The sequence below is a fragment of the Nicotiana tabacum genome, chromosome 4 (genome assembly GCF_000715075.1).
Source record: "Nicotiana tabacum cultivar K326 chromosome 4, ASM71507v2, whole genome shotgun sequence".
Taxonomy (NCBI): domain Eukaryota; kingdom Viridiplantae; phylum Streptophyta; class Magnoliopsida; order Solanales; family Solanaceae; genus Nicotiana; species Nicotiana tabacum.
In genome coordinates, this window is record NC_134083.1 from 5,814,182 (window position 1) to 5,840,533 (window position 26,352).

The 26,352-nt window shown below is 38.4% G+C and overlaps 1 long non-coding RNA gene across 1 annotated transcript; it reads right to left on the reverse strand.

The window, feature by feature from the left end:
- Positions 1 to 25,370: 25,370 nt before the first annotated feature.
- On the reverse strand, positions 25,371 to 25,819 carry LOC142180180 (uncharacterized). The gene is made up of 3 exons (XR_012708336.1): positions 25,725 to 25,819; positions 25,574 to 25,640; positions 25,371 to 25,483 (listed from the first exon to the last, which is right to left on the reverse strand). It is a non-coding gene; the product is annotated as an uncharacterized LOC142180180 (long non-coding RNA).
- Between the last annotated feature and the right edge of the window lie 533 nt (positions 25,820 to 26,352).

The window sequence follows — 26,352 nt, forward strand, 5'->3', positions numbered from 1 at the left end:
CCTTGAATCTCCACTTGATCCTTCAACATGAAACTGAAAATTCACCATATTCTTCAGGTGGGCATCCTGCTGACTTGAACTTGAAGAAAACTGAAAGTTGACCCCGTTCTTCAGGCGGGCATCCTGCTGCTTGCACTTGAAATAAACTTGAACTTGGAGTAGACTTGAGCTTGCAAACCTTGCTCTCCAGGCGGCTCGTGCTACTTCTGATTTGAATTGAAAAAAAAACTGGAGGTTAACCCTATTCTTCAGGAGGGATCCTGGTGCCTCTCACTTGAAAACTGAAAGTTGACCTTGTTTTTCAGGCGGGCTCCTAATGCTTCTCTAACTCGAACTTGAAATCTAAAAATTGACCATGTTTTTCAGGCGGGCTCCTAGTGCCTCTGACATGAACTGAAAATTGAAAGTTGACCATGTTCTTCGGGCGGGATCCTCCTTCTTGATCTTGAAAGAAACTGAAAGTTGATCCTGTTCTTCGGGCGGGCTCTTGGTACTTCTCTGATTGGAACTTAAAACCGATTTCTGAAATATTGACCCTCGTTCTCCAGGTGGTACCTGCAATCAAAACAACACAACAAACAAAATTTTCTGCCTCATACTGCATTAAGAAGATTTATGAGCTGTTAGCAAAACTGTAAATCACCTATGTTATTGATAAAGGATGCAATGATGAGAGTAAAGCTAAAGACTCGACTAAAATGTGCGTCTCTTGTGAGTAAAACTAAGAAACTTAGACTAGGAAATACATCTCCTTAGAGTAAAACTGAATGACCTAAACTAGAAAGTGTGTCTCCTGAAAGGTATAACCTGAATGACCCAAACTAGGAAGTGTGTCTCCTAAAAGGTATAACCTGAATGACCCAAACTAGGAAGTGCGCCTCATATGGGTGAAACTTGAATGACTCAGACTAGGAAGTGTGTCTCCTATGAGTGAACTTGAAGGAAAACTATAAACTTAGCATTACTAAACTAAAAACTGACCATATTCTCCAGGCGGGACCCCTAAACTCAAGAAAAGCTAAAAATTAACAACTTAAGAAAACTAGAAACTGACCATATTCTCCAGGCGGGACCCCTGAACTAAAGAAGTGCAAAGAATTAACAACTTAAAAAAATTAAAAAGTGACCCTATTCTCCATGTGGGACCCCTAAACATCAGGAAAAACTAAAGATTAAAAACTTAAAGAAACTAAAAGTTGACCATATTCTATAGGCGGGACTCCTGAACTTAAGGAAAACTAAAGATTAACAACTTAAGAAAACTAAAATTGACCCTATTCTACAAGCGGAACCCCTGCACTCAAGTAAAACTAAAGACTAACAACTTAAGGAAACTAAAAACTAACCTTATTCTTCATGCGGGACCCCTGAACCAAAGGAATGCTAAAGATTAACAACTTAAGAAAACTAAAACTGACCATATTCTCCAGGCGGGACCCCTGAACTTAAAGATTAACAACTTAAGAAACCAAAAACTGACCCTATTTTCCAGGCGGGACCGTGAACTCAAGTAAAACTAAAGATTAACAACTTAAGAAAACTAAAAACTGACCTAAATGCTCTAGGCGGGACCCCTAAACTTAAGAAAACTAAAAATTAACAACTTAGGGAAACTAAAAGATTGACCCAATTCTCGAGGCGGGACTCCTGGACTAAAGAAATGCTAAAGATTAACAACGTAAGAAACTAAAAGCTGATCCTATTCTACAGGCGGGACCCCTGAACTTAAGAAAAACTAAAGATTAACAACTTAAGAAAACTAAAATTGACCCTATTCTACAGGCGGGACCCCTGAACTAAAGGAAAACTAAAGATTAACAACTTAAGAAAACTGAAATCTGACCACATTCTCCAGGCGAGACCCCTGAACTAAAGAAAAACTAAAATATGACCCTATTCTCCAAGCGGGACCCTTGAACTAAAGGAAAACTAAAAACTAAAAACGTAAGGAAACAAAAATTGACCTTATTCTCTAGGCGGGACCCCTGAACTTAAGGAAAGCAAAAGACTGAAAACTTAGGAAACAAAAACTGGCCCTATTCTCCAAGCGAGACCCCTGAACTTAAGGAAAGCTAAAGATTAATAACTTGAGGAACTAAAATTAACCTTATTTTGCAGGCGGGACCCCTAAACTTAAGAAAAACTGAAGACTCTTCCGACTATGGAGAATGCCTAGGAGGTACGGTTCTTCTCAACTAGGACAATGCCTAGGACGTAATGGTCTTCTCAAACAGCCTTTGTGCTGGCAAAATTTAGGCACGACATCCAAAATTTTCAAGCTTCCAAACTTTGATTTGGACATAGTCTTTGTCCCTGTTTCAAATAAAGAAAACTTGTGAATTATAAACATGGTGGTTGGTTCGTGGCCTTGACCTTGAGGGCGATTGCTCCTTCACTTGCCATGATAACTTTGATTTCAACTTGGAAGACCTTGCTCGTTATTGACTAACCATTTTTCTGTCAACTCTTATCACAGAAAACACCTTTGATCCGTTTAAACTCCAATCCCTCTAACTGTTGCATTGTGCTCATGAATTGACATTTACCGAACCTTTACATTTCACATAAACCCCACAACACGTCAATTGTCGCCAACTCAGTGCGCATACTACTCTTTCCTGACTTATGTCGCTTTGATGTGCTAGCCAAACTCCGCTTTGTGCAATTGGAAAGCTGGTATCAAATTTTGAAGTCATTTCTCACTTGTTCTAACCAAACAAACTCAAAAAGAGGACTTAAACAAAGCAAGAGAAACATAGTAAGCGGACAATGGAAAGAGATGATATCTAACAAGAAAATTACAAAGTAGAAACTTATGAGATGTGGATACCAACTCTAATGACCATGACATGCATTTTTGGATTAAGTAGCCTAATTTGTCAAGCAAGTCTAATCTTCCACTTTTGTCATACCTCTAAGCTGTGAAACTAGGCTTCAATGCTCTAATTGTCCTATCTAATTCATAATCCTTATTCGACTTGTGGTACCCCGAAGGGTTTTCACCATCAAGCCTCTCCCATTTTGTCCTTTATCTCAACTCACTGTCACCTTATGGTGCCCGTGAGGGTTTTCACCAATAAGACTCTCTCATTTTGTTCTTTTCTTCTTATTTCCTTTGATTCTGTAGATGACAAGGTGTTGACCATGGTAAAAATATTATATGCTCCTGGCATGTCTAACTCGGCACTCTAAAAGATTATCTGGAAGATCTTTTCTGGACTGTAATATGGCTTTTGGACAAGGTTAGAAAAAAAGAAAGCCATGAAGGCTCAAATTCAAACTAAGACAAAATGGGGTATAAATTTATAACTTTTGGAACCGTCTTTTATAGAAAATAAAAACTTATGCCTCAGTTTCTTTTGAAGTGAGAAATTTCAGAATTTTTGACTTGGTGTGACCGAACCCTAGAGTAAGGCTGCCTACGTATCTCGTTGATATAAGAATCAGGTCGAACGTAGTTCAAAAGAATACTTTTTGTTGTTGTTGTTTTTTCTTTTTTCTTTTTCTTTTTCTCTTTTGTCTTTCTTTTTCTTTATCTCTTTTCCCTTTCTTCTCTTTTTTTTTTCTCTATTTTCTTCCGGGATGAACTTCTAAAACAAACCTTATGGGGACATGAAATTTTTTAGAGACTCTAACTCGATTCCAAAAGAGGGGAGGTCAAAGAAATTAATACATGCTCAAAGGGTTACCGAATGGTATAAAGTGTTTAGGTAGCTGAAAGAGGGCCTCCCAATCTCTGAAAATGCCAAGTACAACACATGCAGCTTGAGGATGAAAAATGAAGATCATGCACAACATTGCTTTAGCTGTGGCATTGATATCACTAATATGCCTTCCACTTTTCTTTAGTGCCTTGTCAAGTACAGAACTCTCGTTGGGTGATTTCTACTTCACAATGGATACCTTCTGTCAGTTTGGGAAAAACTCCATTGGCTTTACCTTGTAACTTGAGATACACTTGAACTCAAAGTTGCTTGCTTCAAATTGTCTGAGACGCACTCTCTTGTAACAAATTCTTGTCGTCCTATTAACTTCCCAAACTATCTGCCCCAGTTTCACATAATTCGGGCTTTAAATGATCTCAAAATGTCCAAGTCTTTACTTATTTCCCTCAAATGTCCCTGTCATCTTCAAACCTTGTTTCATTGCTTTACCATTTGACTAACTTTTAAGACCAAGCTGAGAATTTCACGTGCATGTCATGTCACTAGAGTCAACATGAAAAGAACTATAAAAGGAAAAGAGAACTAAACAAAAACGTACTAGAAATAACAAAAAATGTGAGATTGCATTAGACGGATGGTGAAAGGGTTTGAACAACAAAACAAGCAAAATAAAACTTGGGTTACAACCCTGGAACGACCTAAATAACACTAAACGAGGTAACAAGACTAATCGATCCAGGCAAAATAAAAAGATAGAAGGGTTTGAGTCACAAGACAATTTCTAGATTACAATACTGAAATAACCCGAACAGCAAAAATGACAACAAAATAAACCACCAAAACTCCTCCCTAGCTAGCCAAGAAATGAGTGTCTTTCCAATTACCAAGCTCGACATCTTAGCCACTGAGTCGCACATCGATATTACTAGGACCTTCACAAGTCTTTGTCACATTGACCTTAGCGAATAGCTTTTGGGTCCCTTTTGCCGACTCGTTCTTGAGATCAACTTCTGGAACAAAGACTGATAGCACTGAAAACTTCACGGCGAGTGGCTCGCCAAGAAACTCAGAAGAGTTCTCATATTCTTTTCCAACACAAATCATGCCCACCATATGCGTCTCATTATAAACATCCAATGGACTTTGGCTAGTATCCGCTGTATCTAGATTTTGCACGATAATGTCACCTGCGTCAATAAGTTTCTGGACAGATCTTTTCAAATTCCAATATCTTTCTATGATGTGCCCGGGGCATTAGAGCAGTATGTGCACCTTTGAGAATAAGCAAAATTCTTTGGAAGGGGGTTCAATATTTTTATCTGAATCGGCTTCAACATGTCCAATTACCTCAACTTTTGGAACAAACTGGCATATGATTCTCTAATATGAGTGAAAGATTTTTCCTTTTGTTGCTGCCTTTTTCATTTTGTGCTCCGGCTTCAGTTGGAACCTCTTGCAGGTAGGTGGTCTATATGCTTGTAGAGGTGGGTAAGACGCTTGTGGAGGTGGTGCGGGCTATTGCGGGTCTTGTAGATGTGGAGCATATGGCGGTGCATTGTAGATAGAGTACCGGGTAGGTGAGGTATGACTTTGGGGATTTTGTGGAGAGAAGTAGCATTGGGGAGGATTATCTGGAGTATGGTGATATTCATGGGGTCGATGTTGAGGCTGAAAGCGTTGAGCAAGAATACACACTGGATCTTGTCGTTGGCGGGGCTCAACAACATCTTTTCTATTTCTCTTCCTTACACCCATCCAAACTTACTGAGATGTTCTGAATATCTTTTGTAGTACCTTTCAATGCAGAATAGCTTCGTGATTTTGCCTGACTTGATTCCTTTTTCTACCATCTACTCCATTTTTACCACATCATTGAATGGTTTACCTAAAGCCAGGATCAAATGACTGAAGTAGGTGGGTCCATGATCTTGTAGGAAAAGCTTAACCATTTCTTCTTCATCAATCAGGGGACTGACCCGAGCAGCTTGTTCCCTCCATCTGAGTCCAAACTCCTTAAAACTTTCTTCGGGTTTCTTTTCCATCTTAGATAGGGAGGAACGATCTGGGATAATGTCTATATTGTACTGAAAGTGTCAAACAAAATCTTGAGCCATGTCATCCCATGCATACCACTTACTGACATTTTGATGAGTATACCATTCCAAGGCTGCCCCACTCAAGCTCTCATTGAAATACGCCATCAACAACTCATCTTTCCCGCCAACACTTCTCATTTCACTGCAATAACCCCTCATATGGGCTACTGGATCTCCACGCCCATCATACAAATTAAAACTTTGGCATTTTAAACCCGTGGGCAGATGAATATTAGGAAACACATACAGGTCATTGTAAGACATGTTAATCTGATTTTTCAAAATGAACCTCATGTTCTTTAAGGATTGTTCTATACCTTTCATCTTTCTGGATATCTCATCTCGCTCTTCTTTCCTTGTGAACTTCTCATTCTCAACATGAGGCTCATTTTGAGAGTTGTGATTATATGAGTCCGGGACCTGGTGGGCCAACTCTGGGGGGTAGTATTGGGTATCAAGAGGTTTGAATTGGTATTCACTGTTGGATCTATGAAAAAAAGGTTGTTGAGAAGTTGTGATAGTGGGAATAACGGACATGACATGAGGGTTATTTTTATGAAATGTAGTTGGAGGACGAACAATGGAGCTACTAGGGAGGTTGGGAGAGCTATGATAAGAGGGAAAATCAGGAGAATATGGTGGATTATCGGACACTATGACCGGAGCTTGGGTGAGGGTAGCATCTCGGAAGCTAGGTGGTGGCAGGGGTGGTGCCTTCCCGGTCATCCAGCCTGATACATGTCCGCTATGTTTATCTTAACATCCTTACCTCTTCAACCAACCCAGTGTCTTGTTCAAACAATTGTCTTCGAGCACCAGTATCAACCAACTCAATTCCGTTGTCGTCTGTCATTGCTTTTCGGCTTTATGTTGTAGGGAAAAGTTACCAGTTTAAGAACAACAAACCAACCACCCTTCTGCTATAACGAAGATAAAAAAGAGGAACAAAATAAAGCCATCACGTTAGCGTTAGGGCATTTGACATAAGATAATCTCATATTTAATGTAATGCACCTAGTCACAGTTATCGGTTCTAAAATGACTTCGAGGGTACGAAGGTCATATTGGCATCATCCCAGTTCACTCTTCTTACCCCTTTTCCTCTTCATTTTTTTTCCTTGCGCTCCTTGATTTTTCATTATCTTCCCTCTCTTTTCTTTCTGATTATCGCTCTTATCTTATATCCCATTTCTCACATCCCACAACTTCTTCTTTTCTTTTTTTTTTCCTTTTTCTTTTTTTCTTTCTTTTAATTTCAAAAATAATTCGATCGAACCCGATGTAGGTTGCCTACGTTTCATGTTCCACATGAATCAGACCAAGCATAGTTCTGGAAAAGTAATGGACAAAATAAAATAAAAACAAAAATCTTTTTAGATTTTTCATTTATATTTTTTTTGGTTTTCAAATACAAAATGGGAAGTACGATGACAAAAGACTCGCCAAACTCAACTATACTACGACAAACTCTGACACCAACTAAAAGACTGAATACTGCTAGACATGACTAGAAAGTAAAAAAATACCACAAAAATATACTTAAAACATTAAAAGTTTCCTCAAACAAGCTCCTAAATGTGATGGTCCTGGGTATCTGTCATGCTTGAACTCAGGTACATGGATCCCTACATGAATGAGAAAATAAGACCAAATAGAGTTACTGACTCGAGACACTATGCGACGCCACAACACCTCCTATTTGACACATGCAAGACATGATTGGGCTATTTTTGCAAATGCCCTACGTGGCCAAGGGTGGCTATTAGTATAAACTCAACAATGATGACCTCAAAGACATGAAAATACCTCACTAAGGCTTATATGGCTTCAAACTCCTAATAATTATGGCCCTAGAAATTACTTCGCAAAAATGACCCATTTTGAAAAATTGGCCGATATGGCAAGTTTTTCCTAATCAACCAATAAAGTATCAAATTCACCTAACTATGCAATTGTAGTCAGCCTTCTTCTTTCTTCAAGAACTTCGAGCTATCCCAAGGAGCCTTTTTTTTTAATAAAGTACAAATATATTAATTTTGTGAAAAATAGTTCTGATACAAAAATACGGTTTTGTACTCAATAGCTAGCAGAAACAATAAAAGTTTACTAAAAACAAAGATTTGCCTTTATCTGAGCCACATCCCAATTAAAGCTCGTAATCTAAACTTAATGTGAAATCCTTGATGTGAAAAATAAATAATTTCAAAAGGCGAAAAGAAGGGGATGAGAGCAAGTATGAACTAAGACTTGAGAAATTTCATTGAAACAAATTGTCAAACATTTGAATACGCATCGACAAATGCAAAGGGCAAAACCGAATGAGGAGTAAAAAGAAAAACCTGAGAATTGAGTATAAGCTTAGACAAGGTCGTTTAGAAGAATTCAATGTAATAAATTAACTTATAAATGAATGTCTTATTTGCCAATTAAGTGAAATTTCTATATTTTATTTTTTTGATATGAGATATTTAACGACACTATTGTTAGAGTAGTGCATGCCTTTCTATTTAGTGAAATTCAATTGTCAGAGTGATGCAAGCCGATAAGTGAAGCTTGGATACGTCACACGATTATATTACATCAGAGGTGTCAAATTTGACACCTTCAAGTAAAATCCCAACCATTCAAAAACTGTAGGTGTCTGCCCATTTTAATTTGCACCCCAACAAAATATTTAAAAATAATAACTATATTTTTCTAGAAGCATAAGAGAAGCTCTTTAAAAAAATTTGTATCACCATCAATGAATGCAATAAGGAAAATTTTACTCACCGGATATTGCTATAATCCAACTTCACAGTTGATTATTAAAGATAAAGCACTGGAGAAATGGAGAGTGAGAAACCGAAGTTTGTCTTCCTCTGGATTGATTTCCATTGCCTTCAATGTCTTTCTTCAAATTTGGGCCTACATAGGCCCATGAGTCATTGGTTCTACGGATGAGAAAATGACACCAGATGACACATAAGAGAAATTGAAAATTTTTAGCCTTATATTAGGTTTGGCAGTATTGGCATTATATAGCCAAAATTAATAAAAAACCTATTTGCTGCCTCCCTCTTATTCGCCCTCCCCCTCCTTCCTTCTTTGTCTGTTGCTTCCCTCCCCTTTCATGTTCTCTACTTGCCCAACAATTCTTTTATTTCTATGCTAATCTCTCATTTTTTTTTAAAAACGGAAAATATTATATATAAAGCATTAAGTGTTATTACATAAGGGAGTCCTCATCGGACTAGGTTCTAGAGTAGACAGAGTACTACTAAACTAGTAGAGGCATATGCATCCAACAATGCTAAATTATTTGCCACACTAGCATTAGTACTTATAGTTCTAGTAGTAGTAGTTCCATTGGAATCCGATAGAACTAGGTCTTTCAGTGATTCTGGCATTTGTAGGTAGACAACTGAGTAGTTGACGTTAGCCTGGTTGGATGCATGCTTCGCTAGTTCTGTCACATCCCTTTTTTTCACCTCACTAACTCATTTTAAAAGAATAAACAGATTTTTGAAGCTCAAAAGGGTTTTTCAATTAGAAAGTGACAAAACATTTGTTTAAGAGGGAATATCTCAAAGTCGCCACTTGACATGTAATCTCGGTGTGCCAAGTCACCATTTTAAAGCAATTTTCTCTTAAAAACATATTTGACTCTAAACTAGTTTGCACCAGAGATTTTGAGTAAGGAGGTTCATTTGACCGGGGGAGAAGGTGTTAGGCATTCCCTGAGTTCCATGAAAGTCACGGTTGCGTACATGATCTGGTTGGCTTTTAAAATATTCAAATTGAGGTAAAAACACACAAAGGGCGAAAATAAACACAGAAGAGGCTCGAGGTCGTTCCCACCTAATAAACTAAAGAAAAGAAAAGAAAAAGAAAATATTAATAATCCTATATTAATCTATACTATGCTTCCTTCACAAGCTCATCACAGCCTCCAGAATATTTACAAAGTTCTTCGGGGCATTCCCCGGATAAGATAATCGACTAAAGGGACAACCTCTCGCCTTAACAAAAACTAAAACACAAATGCACTAAAAGTTTGCCTACCCAAATATGATCGGCCTAGCATGCTCCTAGTGATATAGATGTGGGCGACAACACACCGATAATAAGGACTCTACTAGACACGGCTCCGAGACATCCTAGGAAACTTTAAAACTATAGGCTCTGATACTAAGTTTGTCACGCCCCAAAACCGAGGAGCGCGACCGGCGCTAAACCGAGTGAACCAGACCGAGCAAGCATGTTAGATTTTATTCTAACCAAACTCATCCACGAATGGAGATAATATATATTTTCATTAATTAGACAAAAAGGTGTTCATGTCTACAATACCAATTCATTAGCAATAGTTTCATCATTTTTAAAAAATTATAAGGAAGAATTTCTCTAATACTCAAAACGTAAGAATTTCTATAATACTCGTCATATTCTCTTTATTCAGGAATGAGTTTGGGTAGAAGAAAATCTAATAGGCTTGCTCATCCGGGTTCACTTGGTTGAGCGCCATGTTTTGTGGTGTGACAATTTCGAGGATGACTCGAATGAGAAAATTACTGGATGCATGATGTGCTATATTTTGTTGGCATATTGGAAAGCTTGGAATGATTCGGGTTTGTTATTTGTGGTGGATGTACTATGCACAGAGAAGGGATTCACACGGTTTCGTAAGATGGGGTTTCTTTATGAGGTATTTATGTGCTGATTGAGCACAAGTCGTTCGGCTCGTATTGGCAGTGCATTTGAGATTACAGCAGAGTGGATGACTTTCAAAAAAGTTCTAATTAGTTTAAGATTTATGTATCATTAATGATTCTACATTTCAGCACTTCATATGTTAAAGAAACAACTTCAGATTCACAAAAGGTCTCTTTGGTGTTGGCATTTTGGTTGTGGTATTATTGGATTCCTAAGAGGGAATACAGTGTCTTATGGGCTTTAGGGTGATGTGGATTCATGCTAGGATCTCTTGTGATGAGTTTTGGTTAAGGATCGTAGTGTACTGACAACAAGAAGTATTAACCTGAAGGCAAGTCGAGGAGAATTAAAAGAATGAGGTCAGTTTGGTAGTGATTCGGGTTGGCATGGTAATAGATTTCATCGGTTCTGATGGCTTGGTTTTGTGCTAATGGGTTTCTAAGAAGATCGCAATGATTTCAACCACGACTTGGGGCGGATGTTTTCGATAGCGATGAGGAATATGTTGGGTGTTGTGATTGTTTCTTGGATAGGGGTCAAGTGGAAGGTTTCTGACTGATAGAATATGTGTCCGGCTTGTAATTCCGGGATGATAATGGGGTTCTCGTGTTTTTCTTATGATGGCATGATAGATACGGTACGACAGTGGGATTAAGGTTTGCATGTACGAGGTTGCGGTTCAGCTTTGAATTGAAGGTCAGGAGTTCTAGATAGCATTGATGGTTTCAGACATTTAGAAGGATGCTGGCAATGTATGTATCACCTGATAGTGGTGTATGTTTCAGAAGATGCATTATGTTTGACTTGCAGATGCATAACTGATATTACGGTATTCTCATATTTGTTGGTTGACTATTGATGTTCAGATTTTGCTATGTGGCACGGAAGAATTATGGAAATATTTCTTGTTAGGTGATTGTGTATGAGGGATGTATCATTCATTTGAGTGGCGGAGTTGGGATCGGACGTGGATATTCATGTATTCTAGGGATTTAAAGACTATGAGGGTTCTCAAAGGTAGATTGTTCATTGGTTGTAGACAGTGACGATATGTTGAGAGGTTGACAGCTGAGTGAATGTGTTATGGATAAGTTCACTAACAATTTTGTGTGTATCAGAATTGATTTTGAGGCCATTGGTAGGTCTAATGAGAATGTGTATTCTACATCGGGTTGGCTTTGTTTACTCAGCACAGTTACTATTGAGGGAGTGTCATATGTTAGAGTTGATCTTATTCTTTTTATGATATTTTCCATGTATTACTCTCCTATGCTACAATGATTTGTGAGACTGCTGACTATTTACACACATAATGTGGTTCTATTTGGGCCTTGTGGTGGAATTCGAGCGAGATGGCCCTTGGTGTTGAACGGTTGATTGCGCCTTGGTTATGGTCTTCCTGCTTGTGGTATATTGATAAGTGTGGATTTTGACCACTTTAGTACCTTCATGCTTTAGTTTTAGTCCGAAAATATTGATTTATGACGCCAAAACTAATGAAAGTGTGCAAATTGCAGGAATATTGGAGATTTTGACTCTAATGAAGAAATCCAACTCAAAAAGGAGTGTTCCGGCTCACAAGGCAAGAAGGAGCGCAACATACCAGAAGTGTAGTCCGCAGAAGTATTTCTACGGCCGTAGAAGAAAGTGCTGACCGCAAAATTCTCTTTGCGGCCGCAGATCTTACGTAGAAGCCCAGAAGTGATTGATGATAAGTACGGACCACACACAATTTGTGCGGCAGTAGAACATGGTCGCACTGACAAGAATCAAAAAGTTTAGAGAGTGTGCAAAATGACCAAGACTGAAGCCTTGCCAGAAGTGCAGACCGCACTTGATTTGTGCGACTGTAGAAGCTGAAGTGCAACTGCAAATCAAATTGTGCTGTAGCAAAATATCTCAACCTGTAGACTTAAGAAATGTGCGGCCGCAGAACCTCCCGAAGGACATTTTCATCAGCAAATTTTGGGACACTATAAATAGACGGAAATCACCTTTTTAGGTCATTTTTTGAAGTTTTCTTAGTTGTAGCCATTGTAGTTTACCATTTTGGGTAATTCTTGATCATTTTGGGACAAAACATCATAGTTTATCATTTTAATTTTATATTATGGCTTTAATTAGTATTTCTTCTTTGTTATCTTTATTTTCTACTATAAGAAGCTAGATACTTACTAGGTTTGTGACGGAACCCTAGTGTGTAAACCTTATGGGTATCTAATTTAATGTTTGTTTATGATTGGGTGTTTGTTATTTAGCCTTGTTCATACTTTAATTTTAGAATTAATGGTTACAAACATTGATTCATGCCTTTTTGACTTGGTCTTTACTTGAGAAAGAGGGATCTAGTCCAGGAAAATTTGGCTAACAAGAAATTGGGCTAGTTAAGTATTTGAATAGCCTAAATAAAGGGTTTGAATTAGAGATTGGAAAAACCCGACATGAGCTCGTATCAAATATTTAGCTTGATACTCATTTGGGCATGAGAAAGCTAAATTGAGCAAAAGCACTCTATGGCTGAGAGGTATTGATTGGGTAACTTAGAGTTGAGAGCTATAATATATCCCAATTACTAAAATAAGTGTTAACATAATAAATCCATTAGGCGAACACCTAGGCAAAGGTTACATCCCTAGGCCTTTTTGCCTATTTGAAAACAACCAAACATAATTAGTCAATGTTTAATTTTTTTTCTCTAGTTGATCATTGATAGTGTAGTTTATAAAAGAAATTAGTAAAACCAACTTGATTGGAAGTGTATTTAAGATGTTTCGTCTTCACGCATCAAGTATACTCCCACACCCATTTTTAGTTCCCTGAGAAAATCGACCCCGACTCATAGTTGTGTACTATTCTTCCAATGATCTATTCCACTCATTGTTGAGTATGGATTGGGAGTGGATCAATTTTTGGCGCCGTTGCCGGGGAGCTTAAACGATGTTAGCTATATATTTGAGTGTGTTTTTGGCATATCTTCTTTCCCTTCCGTGTTGCGAACATGTTTAAGAAATCTCACGTACAATCATGGAAAACAATGAGCTCAGAAATATGCCCTTGGACTACTTGGATGGTGAGGAGGAACAACTCGATGAGTTACGTCAAGTGCCACAATAAAGAGGCCGGGGACCACAAGACAACATGCCCGTTCCACCCCCGCCTCCACCATATCCACCAAAAGCATCTCCACACCATATATTGCCCAACGAAGGCTATGCTAGTGAAATAGTCCCTCCCCGTATTAGGGTGGGCAACTTTCAAATCACCAATATGATGCTGACTTTTCTTGAGCAACGAGGATGCCTTACCGGTGATCCAACTCAAAATGCTTACAAACTTTTGAAAGGCTTTCTAGATAAATGTTGGGGGAGCAAGCAAACTAATATTTCCGAGGATACGTTGAGGCTAAGGCTTTTTCCCTTCTCTCTACGGGGAAAATCTTTAGATTGGTTAGAAAGTTTGCTGAACCATTCAATTCACACTTGTGATCCTCTTTTACGGTTTAGTTAAGTGAGGGGTGAGGTGATCTTTCGTTGCTAGTCCAACTAACCCTGCGAATGATCTTGAACTTTTCCCGAATATGCTTCAAGGCGAAATCCTGAGTTTTCTTGGTTTGGGAAATTATTGTAGGATTTCCTTGGTCCGTTTGAGCTTTCTATTGCCAACCAATGTTGTTATCCCTAGTCACCCCCTTTTGAACTTCTAGCCTTTCTCATTTGATAACCATAATATAAGCCTTTACCCGTTTTAGCGTGATCCTCTCTTGGCACCCGGACCTTCCTTAACACTCATGTGAAATATGTGGACTAAGGCATAATAAGGGAGAGTTGAGGAATTTGAAAAAGGTATTAAGGCACCAAAAAGATAAAACAAATGATTTCTATGAAAAGAGAAGTCAAGAAAAGAGAAAACAAAAAAACAAAAAGAGAAAATCCAAGAAAGATAATAAAGGAATGGTTGATGGATTCAAAAAGAGATAATGATCCCTAATGTGAGCATCGAGGGAGAAAAAGAATGAAATGCACAAGAAAGTGTGATGTCAAGTCTATCTAGCCCACAAGAAAAAGAGAATGCCTATAAGAATTGGTAATTGAGAGCCAAGAAATGAAAATATGGAGTGCTTAAGGAAAAGTGTAACCACTTAACCATATGATATCCTACCCCAATCAAAAATTCTTCATTACAACCCAAAATAAGTCCTACTTAATTTTGAACCGAGTAAGCTTACATTAGTGGTGATGTACACCAGGGGCAAGTCTATGGTACTTGAAGCCGCACTTGTGACATTCTGTTGTGACAGAAGAGTAAACCTTTCATTGATCTAAAGATTGAGTGCTAACCTTTATAGTGAACTTGGCAAATGGATGGTAGAGGAAGAAAAGTTTGGATTCAACTATGATCTACATGATAGAACAAGAGTCCTCGATGACTAAGTCAATCCTTGAAGCTCAAATGTCACATTAGAACTATAGATGCATGATATGTGAATGGTCAACTTGTTGATAATGCACGAGTGTTGTGTGTAATTGCTGATCCCAACTGAGTGTGGATGGCTTACCATTGACTCGCTGAAATGACCTTTCACTCTGAAGAGGCGAGAACTAATATATTTGCTAGAGGACAAGTAAAGACTTAAGTTTTGGGGAGTTGATAAGTGTGTATTTTGACAACTTTTTAGTAACTTCTTGCTTTACTTTTAGTCTGAAAGTGTTGATTTATGTTCCCAAAAATAATCGAAGTGTGCAAATTGCATGAATATTGGAGATTTGGACTCTAATGAAGAAATCTAACTCAAAAAGGAGTGTTCCGGCTCACAAGGAAAGAAGGGGCGCAACTGACCAGAAGTGCGGACCGTAGAATTCTCTCTACGGCCGCATATCATATGTAGAATCCCAGAAGTGATTGAAGAGAAGTGCGGACACAGAACATGGTTGCACTGACAATAATTCAAAAAGTTCATAGAGTGCGCAAAATGACCAAGAATGAAGCCTTGCCAGAAGTGCAGACCACAAATGATTAGTGCGGCCGTAGAAGCTGAAGTGCAGCCACAGATCAAAATGTGCGGCTGCAGAATCTCTCAACCTGCAGACTCAAGCAATGTGCAGTAGCAGAACATCCCGAAAGGCATTTTTGTTAGCAAATTTTGGGCGATTATAAATTGACGGGAATCACTTTTTAAGGTCATGTTTTGAAGTTTTCCTAGCTATAGCCGTTGTAGTTTACCATTTTGGGTAATTTGTGATCATTTTTGAACAAAAACATCATAGTTTATCATTTCAATTTTATATTATGGCTTTAATTAGTGTTTCTTCTTTGTTTTCTTCATTGTCTACTATGAGTAGCTCGATTCTAACTAGGGTTATGACCCAACCCTAGTGTGTAAACCTTATGAGTATTTATTTTAATCCTTGTTTATGATTGGTTGTTTGTTATTTAGCCTTGTTCATGCTTTAGTATTATAATTAAGGGTTGCAAACAATGTTTAATGCTTTTTTGACTTTGTCTTTACTTGAGAAAGAGAGACCTAGTCTAAGAAAATATGGCTTACAAGAAATTGGGCCAGTTAAGGATTTTACTAGCCTAATTAAAGGGTTTGAATTAGAGATAGGGAAAACCTGACTTCAACTCATATCAACTATTTAGCTTGATACCCATTTGAGCTTGGGAAAGCCAAATTTGGGCAAAATCACTCTATGACCGGGAGGTATTGAGTGGGTAACTTAGAGTTGAGAGCTATGATACACCCTAATTACTAAAACAAGTGTTAATATAATTAACCCATTAGGCGAAAACCTAGGCGAAGGTTACATCCCTAGGCCTTTTTACCTATTCGAAAACAACCAAAAATAATTAGTCACTTTCTAGTCTTATTTCTCTAGTTGATCATTGATAGTATAGTTTATCGAAGTAATTAGAAAAACCAACTTGATTAGAAGTGTATTTAAGTTGTTTCATCTCCACGCATCAAGTATAGACTCTAACACCCATTGTTAGCTCCCTGAGAAAATCGACCCCGAATCATAATTGCGTACTATTCTTCCAACGACCTCTTCCACTCATTGTTGAGTGTGGATTAGGAGTGGATCATATATTGTGCTATCCGTTTCTCCATGGTTATAGTCATGTACTTCGCGTATTTGTTGTTATTGCGCATATGGTTATTGAATTTAGAACATCATGGCATGAGGTATTCTACATGGACCGGTGTTCAGATTGTGTCATGCATCGCATTAGAGTAGGTTGGAATATGATCCTTTTTCTTATTTCATGTATATTGTTCCTCCTTTGTGTGACGGGTTCATAGAATTGCACCTTGTAGTGGTATTTGTTCAGCTTACGGGACGGTTCTCTTATTTGTTTTTCTTTCCATTATTGAGTACATTCGAGTTGTTGCCTATTTGGTGAACGGGTTGCACTAAATGTGGATAAAGGCAGTGCTTGTGTGGCATGTCAGTCGAGCAGCTTATGCTGGATGAGATGAGGTTACTAGACCTGGAATAAGTGCTATCGAATTTGATTACGGTATATTGGGAAGAATAACATCGCTAGACAGCTTAGAATTTGGCTATGGTTCTTGTCAGGTGAGACAACTCGGAGTTTGAGTCTTTGTCATTCTATTCTCTCACATATGGTGAGGACACGAGCTGGAGTTACTGATGACCCTGCCCCCAGAGCCGGTGTTACTAGAGGCCGAGGAGGAGCATGTGTTATAGCTAGAGCACCTATCAGAGCAGCAGTTGAGGAGGTGTCAGTAGCTCTTGTTGGGGGACAGGCACTGGAGGTGCCTGTAGTTGCCCCCGGACATCAGGAGACCTTAGCACAATTCCTGAGCATGTTTGGTACATTGGCTCAGGCGGGGTTGATTCCGGCTACACCAGCTACTTCACAGACCAGGGGAGGAGCTCACACTCCCGCCGCCCGCACCTTAGAGAAGCGGACTCACATTGGTCAGGTTCCGGGTGTGGTGCCGGTGCAGCCAGGTTTGCCAGTTCAGCCCGTGATTAGGGCAACAACATTTGAGGAAGAACATATTAGACTTGCAAGGTTTAAGAAGTATTATCTTCCTACCTTTAGTGGTTTGGCTTCAGAGGATGCACATGGTTTTCTAGAGGAGTGCCAGCATTTTCTCCGCACCATGGGTATTGTGGAGATGAGTGTGTTTTTTTTACCACGTTCCAGCTTAAGAGAGTGGCATATCAGTGGTGGCAAACGCATGAGTTGGGTAGCATGACCGAGGCAACTTCACTTACATGGGATCAATTTTCAGAGCTCCTCTTGAGGGAATATGTTCCTCAGACTCTTCGGGATGCCTGACACATGGAGTTTGAGCAGCTGTGCCAAGGCACTATGTTAGTGTCACAGTATGCCGTTAAATTCAGTGATTTGTCCAGACATGCACCTGCTTTGGTTTCTACAGTTAGAGAGCAAGTCTGCATGTTCCTTGAGGGGCTCAACCATGATATCCGGTTTAGCATGGCTCGAGAGTTGGAGTCGGATGTTCCATTATAGCAGGTGGTAGAGATCGCTCGCCGACTAGAGGGTATGCGGGACTAGGAGGAAGAGGATATATGGGTTTAGAAGAGAGAGGACAGGGAGGCTAAGAGGCTCATAGACCGGGAGGATCTACTAGTCCATATTTTGGATGCAAGGTACACCATGGTAGAGGTTTTGTGGGCCAGTCTATTCAGTTTTCACTTCAGGCTTTGCACGGTGCTTCAGATATCCATGGGTCTTAGAGTGCCAGTGCTGGACAGCTTCCACAGCCACGCTAGCGGAGAGGCTGCTTTGAGTGTGGAGATACTAGCCACATGGTGAGAGATTGTCCCAGACTCTGAACAGATGTGTCACAGCGGGGTATCCAGGCTATGCGTTCTGCTCGAGTTGCTGATATCACTGCACCGCCAGCTTGGAGTGTAGGTCAGGTGGGTAGAGGGCGCCCAAGAGGGGAGGCTCGGTCCGTTAATTTACTTTCTACGATAGGGATGCGGCCGTTGCATCGGATGATGTCTTACAAGTATGGTTTTGATTTGTTAAAGAGGAGCATCATTCATATTTTGTTTCGGTTCTACTTATCTGGGTGAGTTCTCCTATGTTGCTTCACATATGAGTGAGTTTCGTAATTTTATACTCTACTTATGTGTTTACCACTGTTGGGAGATTCTATAATGATAGCTCGTGTCTATAGTTTTGTTTTATTCATTATTGAGAGCTATAACACTAGGAATGAATTTCTGTTACCCATTACGGTAGGTTTTGATGTGATTTCTGGGTGGTTGGATACGATTTGTGAATTAGATGCTCTACCGGTGCGGGAGTTCATCATGTGTTGTTACCTTGCTAGTGGAAATTGAATTAGTGAAAGGTTTTGGTTGGTATGATGTGTAATCTACTTATGATTCGGAGCTGAGGGTGGGATCCTCGTGTTTCCATGTGGGTTGTTATGTTTAGGCCGGGCTGCGTGCCACAGAGAAGTTATATTAGGATGAGATCCTTGTGAGTTATTCGTATACTTTGATTCTCCCTTGTGGAATTAATTCGTAGTATGCTACTGATAGGGAGTTGTGCCGGTCTGGCTTGTTTGATAGTTCTTTCATGTGTTCCCTCATATATTCAGTCATATTCATGTTGTGCTTATTGGGGTTTAGCTTTCGAGGTGTGTGCCCAAGTGGTGTTGGGTGTGACTTGTTTATTTGAGTGAATAATCATGGCATCTTCATGCTTCTTGCATCCTTGTCGGTGTTGTGGAGGTTTGGAACATGGTTTTAGCTGATATGAGGTTAATTGTCGGTGCTAGGTTTGAGTATGGATGACTATTGTGATTAGAAATGTTGTTATGGACATATGTGTAGTGTGTTAGGTCATGTGTTTATATCTGGTGAGTGTATACATAGGTTATTGCAACTAGTTGAGGTTGATACTGTGTGTTGATGTAGGAATCACGTCTTATGGAAATAACCGGATGGTGAGAAATTTTGTTCTAAGGCCTATTGGTATTGGTGGAAGGAAAAACATTTAGTTGAGGTGGTGTTATCGGGGTTACGTTGATTTGGGGTGACGTGGGGTCACCCGCGGGGTGTTTGTATGGTTTGTTCACTCAGTGATTGATGACTTCGGAATGATTCTTGGCACGGTCGAGGACGAACGTTTGTTTAAGAGGGGGAGAAGGTAACGATCCGATCGATCATTTTGAGAATTAGCATCTTGTTTGCCGGCTTAATGTCTCGAGCAGCTTCGTATTATGTATTATGACTAGCATGTGTGGTGTAGTTCGGATTTCGGATGATTCGGGATCAATTTGGAAGAAAGATTCTTATTTTTGGAAAGTTGAAGTTTTGGAAGGTTAAGAGGTTTGACCGAGAGTTAACTTTGTTGATATAAGGCTCGGATTGCTATTCAGAGAGTTGGATTAGCTCTGTTACGTCATTTGAGACTTGCATGCAAAATCTGACGTCATTACGGGTTGATTTGATATGTTTCGGCGCGGGTTGTAGAAGTTGAAAGTTCATAAGTTTATTAAGTTGGATTTGCGGTGCGATTCGTATTTCTGATATTGTTTGATGTGATTTGAGGCATCGAGCAGGTCCGCGTTATGTGTTAGAACTTATTGGTATGTTCGGACGGGGTCCCGAGGGGCTCGGGTGAGTTTCAGATAGGTTTGGGTTGTGTTGCGCTCGTTTTTTATGTTTCGACGTCGTTTCTTCAAACATAAATGCTACCACATTAAGAAAATGGCCTCCAATTGCTGTTTTGAATGAAGTATTAGATCTGTATCGTAATTACGGAGCCATAGCAAAAAAATTATTGAATTTGGACATCATATGAGCGAGTTATGCTCATTTTAGTGTCGGAGAAAAGAGTTGTTGGTGGTGCTTCACAGATGCGAAGTTGGGTCCGCATCTGTGACCCTGCAGGTACAAAAAATCTTCCGCAAATGCAAAAATTACAGCTGGCATACCGCAGGTGCGGAGTTTTGGGCGCGTAAGCGAAATTCCTTGTGTATTAAAAAAATCTGACTACGAGTATTTAGTATTTTGAGCATATCTTGAGTTCTTGAGCTCCGACTAAGCTGATTTTTGTGGCGTTATTCCCGTATTTTCATGGGGGTCAGTATATAACTATAATTTTTGTATTTTAATATGATTACATAAGTTCATTTTTGAATTAATCCACGTTTTGAATGGATATTTGGGAGCTTTTATCAAAAACTTTTTCTGAAGAGAATAATTGAGTTTTGAATATCGGTTCTGAGTTGGAATTGGATGAAATTAGTATGGTTGGACTCGTAATTGAATGAGTGTTCGGATTTTATAAATTTTGTCGGGTTCTGAGGTGTGGGCCCGAGGTTGATTTTTTGGTTGACTTTTTAGCTCTTTTTTAAAGATTGAAGCTTTATTATCCGGAATCGTTTCCTATGAGTTTTGTTTATGATTTGAAATTTTTTTGGCTAGTTTTGAGTTGTCCAGAGGTTGTTCCACTCGAGAAGGACATCTTAGAGTAACGGTCTAGCTTCTTTGAGGTAAGTATCTTGCCTAACTTTGTGTGGGGGAAACTACCCCATAGGATTTGAGTCATTTGTGATATTTCTGTCATGTGAAGGCCGTGTACGCGAGGTGAGGAGTACGTACTCAGGATTATTTGTGGAAATTTGACCATTTAGTGCTCTTAGGTTCTTATGTCCATTAGATGTGAAGTTGTTTTAGCATGTTAAATCATCCATTTATTAAATTTACCCTTACGCGTCTTATTTTGAATTAATTAATTCATGTTTTACCCTTATTGCCAATTAAACGCTTATGTGCCTTAATTGAAGATATTGCCTCTTTATTGCCATGCTATCTTTTCTGTAATTGCATATTCTTAATTAAAGTTATTATTATCCTTTCCGTAATTGCTTATCCTTAATTGAAATTATTATTATTCTTTCCGTAATTGATTATCCTTAATTGAATTCATTATTATCTTTTCCGTAATTGTCACGCCCCAAACATGGGGAGGCGTGGCTGGCACCCGGTGCCGTACTGGCCCGAGCGAACCATTTTTTATTTTTGTAACTATCATGGGCCAACATGGCCACAACTCATAATGTATAACTATAAGTGGGCAAACGTTGTATCAATTAACCATCGTTTTTAAAATATGAATACAAATGGTTCGTCAAGGCCTCTGACATACTGTACAAAATGAACCTCTATCTACAAAGCCTCTAAGATTATTTGACATCAAATGGGACAGGGTACCGGCCTACCCATAAGTCTGTAGCAAAACTCTGACACGATTACTTATAGACTCGGCTGCACTCCGAATGAGGTGGAGTCTTACCAATCCTTCGCTGAATGCTGACCCCGTCTACTATGAGCGCTCGTCAAACTGATTTTCTATACCTGCAGGCATGAATACAGCGTCCCCAACAAAAGGACGTCAGTACGAATAATGTACCGAGTACGTAAGGCGGAACTGAAACATAACAGTAATAATAAAATCTTTCTTATGCCCAAATTCCTTCTCGTTATTAACCAAGCCCACATCCAACTTCAATCTTTTCTTTCAAATCTCAAATACAACACTGTACTTTTGAATTGTGATTTTAAACTAAATAAGCTATGGTAAGGGAGGAGGAAATATTAAGACAAAGTGTATATAGAGAGGAGAAAATATTAAGAAAATGCAGTGAGAAGAAAATGTGAGAAACCTATGTATATATAGTGCATGAATGAATGTATTCTGGCAAAATAAAAACAATAAGAATATAGTCGATTTTTCATAAGTAAGTACACAAAAAAGCAATCTATAGTTAGATTACGTTAGAGGGGACTGCTTTATGGCTTTTTACTTGAATTCAGAGTCCCGAAATATCAGATTGTATAATAAACAAATTAATTTTTTTTATAATAGAAAATAATTTAATAAATTTTGTACATATGTGATTAATTGTTTCAAGTTTGAAATTTGAATTAACATGTACTATTCTAACTGGAAAAAAACTTAACTAAAGAGCAGATTATACTAAACTGAGTGTCATTACACCAAACTTATCAGTAAGGAGTTTTACAATGTTACGTGATCTGGCGAATGAGCCAAAAGCACAATTAAGTCTTCGGTTAATTTAAGACTTTGGCCGCATGAGAAAAAATAATATTGGCATAATATTTTGCATCACTGATACAATGTTTGTTTTGCAACATAAAACTATATATGCATTCAACAACAACAAAGACCCAGTGAGATCTCATTAGTGGGGTCTGAGGAGGGTGGTGTGTACGCTGACCTTACCCCTGTTATCGATAGACCCTCGGCTCAAGAAGACGAAAAGAAGCAATATATCAGTACCATCAATGAAAATCATAGTAAAAAATAACATCATCTCAAGAACCAGAAAATAAATAAAAAGCAAAACAATATCCGATAAGCAAAACTATATATGCATTATCGATGCAATTTCTACATAACTAATATAACATCTAGATCTTTATATAAATCTGGTTATTAATAAAGTTTTTGGTTTAAGATATTAAAATCTTCTAATACTGCATAATTTATGGGGAAATCAATGCAATTATTTGTGTAGGATAAAATCATAGGAATAAAAACATGTAGTAGCTTTAACTGGTACAAATATAGTATAAGTTCAAATGCTCGTAAACTAGGCAATTATTTTATTATTCGTAAAATAATTATTTTTAGTGCCTAGGTTGACCGCGTTAGTAAAGATAAATGTCATGAACCAAACCTCTTAAATTACTATTATTCGCCGTATAACAATCTATATATTATCATTCATATGCATGGTCTCACCCCAGACCCCATTTATGAGATCAAACTGGGTTTGTTGTTGTTGTTGCATGGTCTTACCCATGCACAATTCTCTATATATAGAATCCTAGTACAAAGATGAGTACTTAGTACAAGTTGGATCGAGGAACTGAGACGGAGATTCTACCATATGATACAACTCAGTGACAAAGTAGTATGAATATCTATTAATGGTATTTCTCAATCCTGTCTCTAAAGAACGGTTGATGAAGCAATTTGTGCATGCTTTTGAGTTAGACGAACCAATAACTCGAAGGGATTCAGTCTGTTGTTTGAGCAATAGCTTCTAACTATTTAAATATTATGAGACCACAAAAATTTCCTAAAGCATTTTGGGGAAGGAAGAAAAGAACGAACATACCTTTGTATAAATAAATTGTTTATCAGCAAATATGATGAAGTCCCTCCTCAAAAGGAAAGAGGGACAAGTGGAATAGCTTGAATTCTTTGGAACCACAGGGAAAGAGAAAACAGCAGGAACAATGCCAGAAAAGATGTATATGCAAAGTCTAGGACCATGAATCTGAGATCACTGTAGACCTAGCCAACATGGATCTATGAGGCCTGAAATCTAGCAAAGATGACATACACAAGTAGGTCTCAAAAGTTGGAGCAGTGAAAACGAGCAACAAATGAGATTCTCAGCTGGATAGTGTGATTTAGGAATGGCAAATGGGAGGGTCGGGTCGAAAACGGGTAATGAAAAAACGGATAAATTATCCGACCCGACCCATATTTAATACGGATAAAAAACGGATTAACCGGCACCATATTATCCATGACAATTCTTAGTCTCCCTAACTCGAGGAATCCCCAATTTGAGGCTTTATAAATGTAAAAGTTAGACCCATTAGTTATCCATTTTCTAAATGGATAATATGGTTCTTATTCATATTTGACCCGTTTTTTAAAAGTTCATTATCCAACTAATTTTTAGTGGATAATATGGGTGGTTAACTATTTTCTTTTAACAATTTTGCCACTCCTAGTGCGATTGAATAATTCACAAAAGTGGGGTGCTTAACGGAAATGATGAGAAAGATGATTGGTTTCTCACCTCCAACTAGTAGCGAAACCAGAAAATTCAATAAGGGTTATGCAATGGTGTTCAAAGTCAATTTTTTAATTAATAATACCTTATACATAATATAATTTTTCGGCGAAGGGTGTTCAGTTGACCACCCTTAGCTTCGCCCATGCCTCCAAAAACACAAGGTTAATAAAATGGATGCCTTTCTAGCTATTTTGAACATTGACAAAACTTTAAGAGGATAATGAAAAGACTCGGTCATACCATGCATGGATAACACATTCAAAAAGTAGCAAGCTAGACACAATTCCTCAAACTTTCCTGTGATTTTCTTTTCCATATATCAAAATGGAAAATGTGAAAAGGATAAACTAAGTCCAAATGAGGCAAATACCAGAAATATCTCTGAGCTAATAACTGGTTAGGAAAATTTAAGGCAGCAGAGCTAATGAGCATACATTCATAAATAGTGCAACACAGTTTGTTTAGAATGATTTTCTGTGGTTGTATTTTAAGGTGGTACAATGAAGGTGATGTCATCACATGCTAATATAAGTTTATACACAAGGCTAGTATAAGGATCAAGATTCTTGATGAAGGTCCTGAAGCTCAGATTTACCATTTGAGCCTCCAGAATTGGGACTATCAGCATCTTCTAAGGATGCTGAATAGGAGAAGTTCCACACAGAAACACAATTTTCATCACCTAAACAAGGAAAACACAATCATATTTAGAACATGTTGACAGGAGGACATGAATGTTTTTTTGTAATCAAGCAGACCAGTATAATAACAAAGAGCATTTCATACAACAAATGCAAACATTGACTTGATCTGAGCAGATGATCTAAGCATTTTAGCAACTTTATTAAGAAGGGAAGCAAGTAGGACTAAGAAGCATGACAACAAGTTTGTTTCTCAGAAAGTGGTAAATGGGAATGAGGAGTCAGGCATACCAAAGCATAGAAGGAGAAGATATGGCATCAACAATGAAGATAATTCATTGCAGACGACTATAAAAGTTTGAACACATAATACTTTGGGGCATTATTCCAACAAGGTAACGTGAATAAATTTACCAGTAAGGAGCAGATCCTCGCAGGCGTCATCTAAAACTCCAAATCTCCGGTGGCCTGACGAAGAGGCAGCCATTGGCAGGAAAGGATGAAAGGAAAAACCATTCACCGTGTCTGAAATGGGATAAGCTGAGTAAGAAATAGAAGAAAATAGGTAGACCTTCATCCAACATAAGCTTTCTGTATATGAACATAAAGAAGTACCTGATGCAGCTCGGAAGCTGGACACCCACTGTCCAGTTTGAAGATTATAAATGTGAACTGAGCCATCCTAGACAGACAAGCAAGCACGCAATATGAGTTCTTGAATTTAATTTTGAAAGGTGATGTAATTTTTAACAAAGTAGAAGATTACCTGTCCTCCAGAGCCAAGATGCTGACCTTGAGGTTCAATATCAAAATATATGCGCTGATTGGTAGTTTCTGATGATCTGTACAGCCTTATTAAATGAAATAGAAAAGGGAACTTTAGAAACTTGATCACTGAAGCACTCAGTCACCATGATTTCAAACTTGCACAAGTATCACTATAGCTAATTATTGAATTCATGCAAATGGATACTCTCAACATGGATAGCTTGAAAATCTGTGACTATTGGCTGAATAATCGCTATAATACCAAGATAATGTAAATCGTTCTTCCATTTTATAGAATGTTGAGCATGTAGACCAATCTTTTGGAAGAGTTATGCCCCATTCATGAAAAAGCACTTCTTCAATTGTTTGCCCTCGACCATTCCTTTGTACCCAAAATTCGGTATCATGCAACGGAAAATAAAAGTGTAACTGAGCAAGTAAAATCACATTGAAGTAGTAGAAGATTTACATTACTTCTTACACGAGGCGTGCCAACTAACCACTATGCACCTTTTCCTCCTTAGGTTATCTGCAGTCAAAACGGCTTCCATACCACACACCACATCAAAAATGCAACTTTTGTCGGGGCCGTAGATTTTGATAATTTCTCCACAAAGATCTAGGAT